Below are 9,669 nucleotides of genomic sequence, written 5' to 3'. Positions count from 1 at the left end.
TTGTTCTCTTCTCGGACCATATCGTTCTTATTTGTTCTCTTCTTTTTCTTTCTACGAGCGGTTAGCGGTCTATGAACATGGATACCATGTATTATCATCTTGTGTGCCAAATTCTTCACTGAATTTGCAGAGATGGAAGCTGCTAGGGGGTCCATTGAAGTAAAAAAAATGCTGCCAGAGCTGATCACATTGCCTGAAATTGATCCTTTCGATGATTTAAAGCATTGGAGTCTTTTTCACTTTTCCTTTGAGGCGAGCGCCCTATTATTATTTCATGGTGCGTGCTGATTGGTGTTTGCATAAACGTTTCATAATGGCAGCTAGATCATCTATCGTTTTGTACCACCGATTACTGAATGTGTTGGACAAATGTTTTTTCGTTTTCCTCTTAATTATGGAAATTGAGCCATATTGTATCATTAATGAATTTTCAACATAATTTTGGTTGATCCACGCTCATTAATTTATAATTCGGTCTTGTTTATTGATTTGGCGGTGTGCTTTAGCACTGATTGACTTTGGCGGCGTTATTCTATGCTCGGCTGCATTCCATTTTGAAGTGTGAAGTTTTTATTCTTTTAAATAAAGCCATCCCAACAAATTGGCACGCATTTGGTTGATTTGGAATTCGTTGAAGTTTTAAATTGTTCTACGGTTTGGTTTTAATCCCCCTACAAGTAATTTCGGCTTATGTTTTTTTATTTTATTAGACTTTAAACCTCCCCTTTGTCATAAAGTGTAATAATAATTATCGGATTTTGAATTTTAAATTCTTAAAATTTTTAAATAATATCCGTTTTTATTTTATATATGAGAGTTTTTGTCTTATAATTGTACATATAAGAGAAAAGAGGAAATTAATAACCATTTGTTATGTTTTAAAGATTACCATCAATTTTATCATTTTGAGTTCACAAGAGTTAATTTACAAAGTTGATAAATCAGTTACGTCTATTACAAAGGTGAAATCACAGCCTTTGTAGATGGGTGGCTGTTAGAGAATGAAAATTTTAGGCTTTTCGTATGAAACTTTGCAAAAATATCTCTCAAACTAATTTTTTCCCAAGGTTTTAATTAGATCTAAAGCTATTATTAATCATTCCATTGAAAGGTTTAATTTTTAAAACCCTAAAATCTTATCTTCAAAGTCATTGGTCTGTTATTATAGCATCTGCAATCTCATCATAGTATAGAACAGTCATGTAAACTTGAACTCCGTACTATTATCCAGAAAAAGGTTCTGGAAAAAATGAAAATAGAAATTTTTTTGACTGGACATACATATAGCACCCACCAAAACATAAATTGAATCACCACTCCTCTTAATCGGTTCTTCTTGTTCTTTTGCCATTTGTTCGCTGCATTGTAATCTTGACCAACAACGGTCGTCATTACCATAGCAGGACGGAACATTGTTCATCTACTTTCTTCAACCTCCTGATTAAGAATCAGAGTAATTCCATCTTCCACCTCTCTATCTCTCTCTTCCTTTCCTTCATTCTTCATTCTTCTCTCTTCTCTCTTCTCCCCTGTTTATGTCAAGAAACATCATTACTAACCCAAAGTCCCAAACCATCAGTCCGCTATAAAGGGATAATATTGGGTTTTTGATAAACGGCACATGAGCTCACATGTGTGCAACCAATTCTTAACAAATTGCTCATGGAAGGGGGATTTTTGTTAGTCCATTTTGAAAATAAAAGGGAGGTCTTAGTATTTAGCATAGACCTGAAGATAGGTTTAAGTCTTTTACGTTTTTTTTTTTTTTATAAATGATAAGATTAGAGAATAGTCTCATTTAATTTTGGCTTTTTTTTTAATTAGAGGTTCAAATTTATTAGAAGGTCAAAAGGGGTTCAAAGATATTTAGGAGGAAATAGAGGGATTTAATAAGTGATAAGATTTGAGAATACTTTTATTAGAGAAGAGTAATGATAGATTTTAATTGAAAAAATTAAAAGGGTTTTTTATGAGGAGATGTGTTTGTATCTTGAGGATATATTTTGACATTAGTTTGGTTTTGGGCTGAGTTAGGATCACCTGCCAACAAAATAAGTTCAACACTCCACCAACAACATCTGATACCATACATTTCATACATGGCGGATTCCACTTTTATGATGAGCCTAGTTTTATAGCAAGATGTGCGATGTCAGATGTTGTTGGAACTTTCTTTGTTGGCAGGTGATCCCAATTTGGGTTGAGTCAGGATCACCTGCCAACACCCTACCAACAACATCTGACACCATACATTTCATACATGGCGGGTCCCACTTTTTATGGTGGGCCCAGTTTTATATTAAGATATGCCGTATTAGATGTTGTTACCCTTAATCCCAACCAATTTATCTAATTTAAATCTATATTTTATAAAAAGGGTAAAAAAAGTTTCAAACAAATTTAATAAAAAATAAAGGATTTAATGGGAGGATAGGGATAGTGTTACAAATATTAACTATTGAAATTGGGGGGGGGGATTAAATCTGTTTTTATTGAGAAAACTAATGATATATTTTAATAAAAAAACTTAAATACATAAGAGAGCTTTCATAAGGGGAAATATGAGGGCCAAAAGCGTTTCAAAGATATTTCATAGGAAATAAGAGATTTAAGTGGGGGATGGAATATGTTATAAATATTGAAGAGAAGTAATGATAGGGGGGATTAAGAATATTTTATTAAAGAGAAGTAATGATAAATTTTAATATAGAAAATTAAGTCATAAGAAGGCTTATATAAGGAGACAAGTTTGCACATATATATTGGATTGGATAGGGTGGATTCATATTTGATTCAATTATAACTGGATTGAATTTGGATCATTATTAATGGATTCAAAATTTAAATCCGAATTTGGACAATCAGTACCACTTGCAATGGTAAGGGGTGTGATGATCAGTAATTGATGCTCACTTTGCAGAATTTGGATTAGCTAAATATGATATCTGTGCTGTAGAACCGATGGTAAGTGGGAGATTGAGTGGTTGTAGGTACTATGCATTTTATGACGTGTGGTACATTATTATTAATTCCCCAGCCCGCTGCACAGCCATTGTGTTCACTCTTCCCTACCCCATTCCCAATTCCCCTGTAAAGTGTAATATGTAATATAAAATAAGGGGAATGATCTATAAAGGGTGGTTTTAGTAGAGGTGAAAGACTCAAAGTCGAAGTGTGGGTTGCGTATTTGTATGAAACTGGAAGAGAGTAAGTTTCGAACCATCTTAATTTTACAGAGGACAGTTATAAATAGTGGCGATTTATATTATTGGTCGCATATCTGTGGTGAATTTATGAAATACACCAACGTTTTTAAAACTGAATCGGACAACGAATGGTCCAATCGTTTGAATTGAATGAATGGTCAGTTCTGATAAAAAAATAAAAGATAAAAAATGTAAAAATTTAAAAACAGTCAAAACCGTTGGATGGTTCGAACGGTTGGCATATCAGTATTTATGTTTTTTTAAAACTGGTTTAGTGCGGCCGATTTAAGGTTCCTCCAACCCCTGAACCAGTCGGAACCCTGATACACCTTCTATAGGGGCATATCGGGGTGCTCCCAATACGATATGTATCGGCCGATATGGGCCGATACGTGTCAATTTTTTGAACCTTGAGTTCGACTGCTCGAGTTAGTGGTTTGCTAACTAAATCAACAGTTTTTGGCGAAATAACGGTTTTAGGGTAAAACGGAATCGGTCACCTGACCAGTTCCTGATTTTTTTGGTTCGACCATCCTGTCCGATCCGGTTTTGAAAACCATGAAAAACACTTGTAGGCTGCGGCCAAAATAAGAATTTATGAAACACACAAGCTTGTATATACCAAAGCTGAATTAAATTTGCAACCAGCAATTAAATGCAAGATGCTCCTTCACCTCTTGAAGGTGCAGTCACCATGGATGTTCTAATATTGGAGTATAAGAGACTAGCCAATGATCCATTAGTTTGGATGGTCACTTGGGTCTGTTCTTTTTTTGGATTTTGAGAGGGGGGAAGTTGGTTAATTGGATTTTGATTCTCACCGATTAAGATACCCATGTTCTTTTTTGATGGAGTCTATGGAAAATTTATTTTTCCCAACAAGTGATAGCCATCTTCTAGGTGGATAAGTAACTTTCCCACATGGGGCCGTAAATTGCTAACACTTGGATGAGACAAAAATTCCTCTTTTAAATTTTAATAATGATTTTTTTAATGGTCAAAACAACCATTTTCTTTTTTATCTAGAAAATAAAGGAACATGGATAAATAAATTTATGTGAGTAAGTGTTTCCCTGATAAGTAATTTCTCGAAAAATGTAAGGAAGTATGAGAGTAAACTGTATAAATCATGGTTTTTAAAAATGAACCGGTGACCGAACCGGTCAGGGGTCCGGTTACCGATTCGAACGACAGGCCCGTTTTAACAAAAAAAAATTAGAAAATTGGAAAATGGTCAAAACCGTTCGAACGGTTAATCAGCTGGTTCAACGGTTTGCTGACCAAAATCAACGGTTTTGAGAGAAAAAAGCAATTTTGGAGGAAAATGGAACCAGTCAAATGATCAGTTCCCAGTTTTTCTTGTCCGGTCCGGTCCGATTTTGAAAACAGTGGTATAAATATATGCTCTCTGAATCAAGGTTAATGGACCCTATGTGCATCCTTTTTCTGTTCATGTAATACCAAAAAAGTAGAATTGACAATAACTCTCTTCTTATTCACTTTGTCGATGGAAGTAGTATTTTCCCCTCTTCCATCACCACTAACTCAGCCATCTCATACTTGATTCGACTATTTGTGTTCACTCTCATCTCTTATTAGAGTTGATTTGAGCTTCCATAAACGCCAGCTAAAAACCCGTTTGATGCACGGGAGGAGAAAAAAAATGATAGTTAATGAGATGCATTACTTTTTCAAAGAAAATGGAATAATAATCATATCATTTGTGATTATTTTTGACTATGACTTAGCCTTAGGAAGCTAGGAAGCATTCATAACCATTCATGAATTAGGAATTTGATGCAAATGAAGCAGGGGAAAAAAAGGACATTTAAACATGAAAGTAGGTGGATCAGAATGCAGAAGAATCCATATTGGAATTGGACTTAACTTGGAGTGGTAGGAATAAGAATCCTCAAGTTTAAAATGAATCATGTTGGGGGACTTGCTAATAGGGCTGTTCACGGGTCGGGTTGGGTCGGTTTACTGTGGTTTTTTCAACCGACCCGATCTGGTCGGGTTACCTGACATAGAAACTGAAATCAACCCAGTGTTAAGCAAAACCGACCTGGTCGGTTTGAGTCGGGTTGGGTCGGTTTCGGTTCTAAGTTCATCCCTGTAATAAAATCTTGCTAATTTTAAAAACATTCATAAATTGAACATCATTTCAGCCATCTCCTATAATAAAATTTAAATGAAAAGTTAATCACAAAAGTTGTTCATTAATCACTATTCACTAATCCAAAGTTTCTTGCAACTATTAAAAAACTAGGTGGCCTAATGGGCTTTGGAACTTCATGTTTGAACTAGGAACTAAGTCGGTTTGATTTGGGTCGGTTTTGGTTTTCACACAAGAAAACCGAAACTGACCCAAATCATCGGTTTAGGAATTTGCACAATCTGAAACCGACCCGTGCTAATGAAAACCCGGCCAACTCGGGTTGGGTCGGTCCGGGTTGGTCGGGTTGGGCCTTCTTATGAACAGCCCTACTTGCTAAGGAAGTCAACGTAGAATTTCCATACATTTAATGTCTTTAATTTAAAAGATAGGGAGAATTAATTTATGCATGGATATACATCCTACAAGCACAATGGATGACATTGTGCCCAAATGCAACTTCAATTAAAATTTTTTAGTCTTACAAATGCATGGGATTCGTTATTTAAGTTTGTGTTGGTCCTGTTAAGGTTCAACACAAACTGGCCCTTTGAACTGGTTTTGAGAGCTCCCTGATACGTCCCTACAGAGGGTGTATCGAGGTTCTGACCGGTTCAGGGGGTGGAGGAGCCTTAAACTGGCCCTTTGAACTGGTTTTGAAAAAAAAGTAAAAAAAAGTATCGATATTGCCCATACGCCCCTACCAGCGTATCGATATTTTGAACCTTGGGTCCTGTGCCAATACAACCTTTCTTATATGCCCCATCTCCAAATAACTTAAATTGCACAATGAAGATCAAGATAAAGAGACCTAACAGTTATATGATAGTAGAGTATTCTAGATTCATACATCCAGGTTTGTTCGATGGATAAAAAAGTTGTTAGCCAACTTATTTTTCTCTAATTTCTTTCTCAAATGTATCAACCAAGAGGTGGCTCACCTCTTCACTTTGCACCCCAAAGAATCACCCTTGTCATAATTTGTTGCAACTTGTAACTACAATTTAAACCAAGGCAGGTTGAAATGGACTTGAGACAATAATATCCTAGTAGTAAAGAAATATTTTGAACTGCTTCATGAGCAAGCCAGTAAGCTCCCAATATATGTCCAAACTGAAAATGTACAACCCCTACATAAACCATTTATGATAGACCTGAAAAATACATAAAACATTGTGTAATAGTTGATACCAACAAAAACTAAATTAAGAGAGAAACATTTAGGTTGCGTTTGGAAACAATGCAAATGGAGTGTAAATCTCGGTTCAGGATAAATTTGCTCTCTGATTCACTTTTGCTTGTGTTTGGCAACATTACATTTATGCATTGACAAATGACAGACCAATGAATATTTACATTGATAATAAGATGTAAAAGTACATCAATAAAAAAGAAGTAAATTTGCATTCAAGTGGACTTTTGATAAATAAAAAGCATATGCTTTATTGAAATTCATGTTTGCATCCATTACAGCTATAAGTCTATTTGATAAGAAGGTAAATTTGTCAGTGCAAAACTAACCCAACTTTGCAATTTATATGAACCATTTTACACTCTACATATTTGCATTCATACTTATTTTCATCGTTTCCAAACACTACCTTATGTACAAACTGTACAAAACATAACAATGCATTAAGTTCCTACTAATAGCCAATTAGTCAAGAAATTGATTGGATTATATTCTTCAATTAATCTATGTATTAACATATCTAGGTTTGAAATATGTAAGATTTTGGAGTTTGGATTTCAATTTGTTTTTTCATGAATTTGTATGTTCACCTTATTCACGAACAACTTACATGTTCATCTTAGAAACCTAAAATTGAGAAAGCAGGAAACAAAACCAAAGCTTTAGGCAGTAACAACTAAAAGTAATTTATTGAAACCAAGCACCCCACCTCAATTTTAGCTTAGATGATTTTCTTTCCAAGACAACTAAAACTGAAAAGGTCAAGAAAGTTAAGCAATTTATGAAAAACCTTATAATTAAGAAAATTAAAAGTTGTTCAAGTTCAACTCAACATCTACTGAAGTTAACATTTAGAAAGCAAAGAACAAAGTTTAAAACCATTACATTATAAGTAATTCCGATACTTAGATAAAAAAATGACTACCACATGAAGGTTGCAGAAGCAAGGAAGCATCCAACAAAATCATATTAGTTTCATCTATCCACAAGGTTTATATATCCAAGTTACTCCAAACTTCAATAGCAAGTTAAAAAACAAAAGAAACCAAAAGTTGCATTGGAAATTTTGAAATAGTTAAACACCAAATTTAATGAAAATTTGGTGAAAAGATATTTTTGCTGGCCATGGCCACGGGCCTTCAGTTCTAGATTTTCTATAGACAATTGGTGTTTCTTATCAATTTTTTCAACCACTTTTCTCCCTTTTTTATATTTTGTTTTTAGTTGCATTAGGATTTAAAGGTTTAACGGTTGCTTTAGAAGGAAAGCAGACCATGCTTATTGCTTATGCAAAGCCAACAAGTCAATAATGTCATTTAGCTTCGCATAGAACCCTCTAAGCAGTCTTTAAAATATATATATATAGGGGTGTTTTCCTCTTTCGCCAAATGGCAGTCTTTAAAACATATATATATTATCGGCTTTGGGCCGATGGTTTGACCGTCTGATTCAAACGAATGATCCATTTTGACAACAAAAATTATAAGCAAAAATTATGGAACCGTTCTGACCACCAGTTTCGGGTTGACAGTTCAACTGTCCGGTTAGAATGGACGGCCTGTTCTAACAACAAAAATTATAAGAAAAAAAATTGAGTGTGTGAGGTCCATTAAGCAGTATCATACATGTTATGTCATTCGAGTGCATGACTCTTATGACCCGAAAATGGAACTGTTCTGGCCACCAATTTTTTGGTTGATGGTTCAACCGTCCAGTTTGAACGGACGGCCCGTTCTGACAACAAAAATTAAAAAAATAAAAAAATGGTAAAAAACCATTGAACAGGTAACGGGTCGATGGTTCGACCACTAGGGTCAATGGGTCGTTGACCGATTCAATGGTTTTTGGCCAGGGACCGGGATTGGGGTGAAACAGAACCGGTTGCCTGGATGGTTCCCAATTAAAAAAATAAAAAAATGGCGGTTCGATCGTCTGGTTCGAAGGACGGGTCATTCTAACAACAAAAATTACAAGCAAAAAATTGAGTGTAAGAAGTTCATTAAGCAGTATCATACGTGTTATGCCATTCGAGCACATGAATCATATGCCCCGAAAATGGAACTGTTTTGACCACTAGTTTTCGTATTGACGGTTCGATCATCTGGTTTGAACTGGTGACCTATTCTGACAACAAAAATAAAAAAAGGCCAAAAACCATTGAACGGATCAACGGGTCAAAACTATTGAACGACTCAACGGGTCGATAGTTCGACTGCTCATGTCAATGGGTCATTGATCGATTTAACGGTTTTTGGCCAGGGACCGGGATTGGGGTAAAATGGAACCGGTTGCCTGGACGGTTCCTGGGCTGAAATGTCCATCTGTCTGGGTCAATGGCGGTTCGAAAACCATGGTTTTTTATGCTTTTGGATTTTCACTATTCAAAGGTTTCTTCTACTGTTGGTTTTATTCGAGCGTGTGCGGTATGTTCCTTTTTTGCTTTTGGATTTTCTACTTTTGTCTTTTTTGTGTGTTTGGTCTTCTTCTTTAACAAAAATTACAGTAAAATAGTTGAGTGTATGAGAACCATTAAGCAGTATCATACGTGTTATGTCATTCAAGCATGCGACTCATACGACTTGAAAACGGAATTGTTCTGCCCACCAATTTTTAAGTCGACGGTTCGACTATCCAGTTTGAACGAATGACCCTTTCTAACAATAAGAATTAAAAAAAAGGCCAAAAACCATTAAACGGGTTGACAGTTTGACCGCCTGGGTCAATGGGTCATTGACCGATTCAATGGTTTTTTGCCAAGGACCGGGATTGGGATAAAACGGAACCAGTTGCCTGGATGGTTCCCAATTAAAAAAAAATAAAAGAATGGTAAAAAACCATTGAATGGGTCAATGGGTCGACAATTCGGTCGCTTAAATCGAGTCAACGGTTTTTTTCCAGGGACAAGGATTGGGGTAAAACAGAACCGATTGCTTAGATGGTTCCTGGGCCAAAATGTTCGTCCGTCCAGGTAAACGGCGGTTCGAAAACCATGGTTTTTTATGCTTTTGTCAAAGGTTTCTTCTACAAAAACCACGGTCTAGGGTTTACCACCATTTTATTTCTTCCCTTTTGTTTTTTCTTTGGGTTTTCTTGTGCAATATTTTTTTTTTTAATTT

The sequence above is a fragment of the Nelumbo nucifera genome, chromosome 2, assembly GCF_055504915.1.
Source record: "Nelumbo nucifera cultivar China Antique chromosome 2, China Antique-T2T, whole genome shotgun sequence".
In the NCBI taxonomy this organism is placed as follows: Eukaryota; Viridiplantae; Streptophyta; class Magnoliopsida; order Proteales; family Nelumbonaceae; genus Nelumbo; species Nelumbo nucifera.
This window is presented reverse-complemented; position numbering follows the sequence as displayed.